This window comes from Apostichopus japonicus, chromosome 19 (genome assembly GCF_037975245.1).
Source record: "Apostichopus japonicus isolate 1M-3 chromosome 19, ASM3797524v1, whole genome shotgun sequence".
In the NCBI taxonomy this organism is placed as follows: Eukaryota; Metazoa; Echinodermata; class Holothuroidea; order Aspidochirotida; family Stichopodidae; genus Apostichopus; species Apostichopus japonicus.
Window position 1 is genome coordinate 30932319 of NC_092579.1, and position 4793 is coordinate 30937111.

The window sequence follows — 4793 nt, forward strand, 5'->3', positions numbered from 1 at the left end:
AATTTTGGTGGTACAGGTTCTTATTTTATTATATTTCATTCTGCTACTTGGCTCCCTGGAGAGAACACAAGCTCAGAGGTTCTGTTACCAGCTTTCAGTGTGTTTTAGTAGCAAAGTTTGTGTTGATTTTTTGCCCTAGAACGGTAATACTTAAATATTTTTCATGTGTGGCATACAGCCACACAGTTTACATAACTACACCATAGACATGGTGTCCATCTGACCACACAGTTACATAACTACACCATATACATGGTATCCATCTGACCACACAGTTACATAACTACACCATATACATGGTATCCATCTGACCACACAGCTACATAACTACACCATATACATGATATCCATCTGACCACACAGTTACATGACTTCACCATATACATGGTATCCATCTGACCACACAGCTTCATAACGACACCATAGACATGGTATCCATCTGACCACACAGCTACATAACTACACCATATACATGGTATCCATCTGACCACACAGTTTAGGTTTACATAACTACACCATAGACATGGTATCCATCTGACCACACAGTTTAAACAACTACACCATAGACATGGTATCTATCTGACCACACAGCTACATACCTACACCATAGACATGGTATCCATCTGACCACACAGCTACATAACTACACCATATACATGATATCCATCTGACCACACAGTTTACATAACTACACCATAGACATTGTATCCATCTGACCACACAGTTACATGACTACACCATAGACATGGTATCCATCTGACCACACAGCTACATTACTACACCATAGACATGGTATCCATCTGACCACACAGTTACATGACTACACCATATTCATGGTATCCATCTGACCACACAGCTACATAACTACACCATATACATTGTATCCATCTGACCATACAGTTTAGGTTTACATAACTACACCATAGACATGGTATCTATCTGACCACACAGTTACATGACTACACCATAGACATGGTATCCATCTGACCACACAGCTACATGACTACACCATAGACATGGTTTCCATCTGACCACACAGTTACATAACTACACCATAGACATGGTATCCATCTGACCACACAGTTTAGGTATACATAACTACACCATAGACATGGTATCTATCTGACCACACAGCTACATACCTACACCATATACATGGTATCCATCTGACCACACAGCTACATAACTACACCATATACATGATATCCATCTGACCACACAGTTACATGACTACACCATATTCATGGTATCCATCTGACCACACAGCTACATGACTACACCATAGACATGGTATCCATCTGACCACACAGCTACATAACTACACCATAGACATGGTATCCATCTGACCACACAGTTTAGGTTTACATAACTACACCATAGACATGGTATCTATCTGACCACACAGATACATAACTACACCATAGACATGGTATCCATCTGACCACACAGTTTAAACAACTACACCATAGACATGGTATCTATCTGACCACACAGATACATAACTACACCATAGACATGGTATCCATCTGACCACACAGTTTACATAACTACACCATAGACATGGTATCCATCTGACTACACAGTTACATGACTACACCATATACATGGTATCCATCTGACCACACAGCTACATACCTACACCATAGACATGGTATCCATCTGACCACACAGTTACATATCACTACTCTCAATGAACCACCTCTATATAAATGCACGACACAATCTATTCAACAACACTACTACATAATTATTCTACCCAAACAGGAAATACATCCGTATACACCATTATATAGTCACTCTACCCACACAGGACATACATCCATGCACACCATTAAAACACTTGACTCCCTCACAAGACATAGAGTAGTTACTCTGCCCACAAAGGAAATACATATGAACGCCATAATACAGTTACTCTACCCACACAGGACATACATCCATGCACACCATCAAACAATTGCTTCCCTCACAAGACAAACATCCATGTACACCATTATATAGAGTAGTTACTCTGCCCACACAGGAAATACATCCATGCACACAGGAAACACATCCATGCATACCATTATATAGAGTAGTTACTCTGCCCACACAGGAAATACATCCATGCATACCATTATAGAGAGTAGTTACTCTGCCCACACAGGAAATACATCCATGCATACCATTATATAGAGTAGTTGCTCTGCCCACACAGGAAATACATCCATGCATACCATTATAGAGAGTAGTTACTCTGCCCACACAGGAAATACATCCATGCATACCATTATAGAGAGTAGTTACTCTGCCCACACAGGAAATACATCCATGCATACCATTATATAGAGTAGTTGCTCTGCCCACACAGGAAATACATCCATGCATACCATTATAGAGAGTAGTTACTCTGCCCACACAGGAAATACATCCATGCATACCATTATAGAGAGTAGCTACTCTGCCCACACAGGAAATACATCCATGCATACCATTATATAGAGTAGTTGCTCTGCCCACACAGGAAATACATCCATGCATACCATTATAGAGAGTAGTTACTCTGCCCACACAGGAAATACATCCATGCATACCATTATAGAGAGTAGCTACTCTGCCCACACAGGAAATACATCCATGCATACCATTATATAGAGTAGTTGCTCTGCCCACACAGGAAATACATCCATGCATACCATTATAGAGAGTAGTTACTCTGCCCACACAGGAAATACATCCATGCATACCATTATATAGAGTAGTTGCTCTGCCCACACAGGAAATACATCCATGCATCCATGCACATACTGGCCTGAAAGTTAAAAATAACATTTAGTTTCCTCTGTTTACTTGATCTCATCGCTCCCATAGGGCGGAACAAGAGATATTATGTTCCTTTGCCAGTTGTGTCATATGCAGCTATGTCAGTGGCATAGCAACAGCTGCGATAGTAATGGTTTATTTTCCCGCTGATTAGCTACTCTCGGGGCGGGTGTCACCTCTGGCGGGGTAACCCAGGGTGAATACATGAGGGGTCAAAACGCGTCTGTATGTTTGTGTCCAATTTTGTGTCAAAAGCTCGTAAACGGCTGGACCGATTGTCTTCAAACTCAGTGGGAGGTACCCCAGGGTACGTGAACCCTTGTGTCTCACATGCCCGGGTTCAAATGGTGTCTCACATGCCCGGGTGTCTCACATGCCCGGGTTCTAAACCCTAATAAAACCCTGAAAATATTTTTCCCTGTTTATCGCTCTCCAACAAAATATTTCTAATGCTGTTGGTTATAGATAGGCCTATTTGTAATCTTGTTTGCTTCTGTTTTAAGCCAGTTTTACTCAAGAAAGATACATGCATTTCGTTTTGTGAGCCTTCTTCAAAACCCAAACAGAACTCCGTACAGAAATTTCCGGGTCTATGAGTCATGAATACACCTGCTCACATAAATCTTATTTACTGCGGATATTTAGTGAATATTTTAGGGGGAAATGAATTGATATGCAAATCGATGCCAATTAGGTCTCACAAGGGTGTTACTAAAACGAATGACAATTGCGTTACAAATAACGAATGACAATATGTTGTACACACTAAAAAAATTGCGTTGACTAAAACGAATGACAGTAATGACAGCACAGACATTTGCTTCAACCGGATATCACAGTTCAGACTTCGTGGGTATCTAGATCTAGTAAAGTACGGAGTACGGACAAGATAAAAACGCACCTTATAGTAAGCGAAATTGTAAGTCTGATTTTAAAAAGTAAATTTAACGTCATTTTTCCGATATTAATTGTTAGAAACTAACAATTCTATAATCTTGAAACGGCTTCAGTTATCTTTCTATATATGTCTACAGAGGTAAATGTCAAAGCACTCAGGCGCATTCTCACAAAAAAACTTTCCCTGTGGTTTCTATCCGTAAATTACACCAAAACGCTGCAACCACGTAACATGCGATTTTCCTCAAATCATTTTTACGCAGAAAACCAATAACAGCATTTACTCCACTCCGTTAATCATTCTATCTCCACTCAACACTGTCCTTCGTTGTCCTTCGTTGTAATTCGCTGTCATTCGTTGTCATTCGGTGTCATTCGCGAATGATAATTAACCCTGTACAAAGTCAATTGTCATTCGGTCATTCGTTTTAGTTTGTCCCTCTCACAAGGGTATAAAACAAATGTCAAAAAAAAAAAAACAAAAAACAAAAAAAAAAAAAACAATCTCTGTTTCTCCTTTATGTCTACTTTTCCCAGATTTGGATAAATTGGATGATATTATGCTATCATTATAATTATCTTAGTACTTTTCATATCGCCATGGGCTCTACTCTCTACTACGAATTCTAATTTAAGGGGAGGGGTGGGGGGGGGGCAGGATGAGGGACACACAATATGACTCATTACGTGTGTGCGTTATATGGGGAGGGATGTCTCTCTATTGTAGAATTTTTTCTGCAAGGGTCTTTCAATGATGCAAAACTTTGATTCAAAATGGTTTTATATCAATTCCATCATTTTATCTCCTTATTGACTCAAATAGAGATTTTGTGGTAAATTTTATTCAAGACCGCAATCAAGTTCCATACGACGCACGAAACTTCAACTTAAAGTGTCAGTTACTGAATCAAAGAAAGTAATACGTTCCAGAGAAACTGAATTTCCCATCTCTTTCCTTCTTCTCACACACATGTATTCTTGTGCTACTCGCTACTTTAGGTTCCCCTCCTCCCCCTCCCTCGAACTACGAAATTGGAAAGTTTTATGGTGGCAGCAATACACTTCCGTACTGCATGTACAACACAATCGAAATT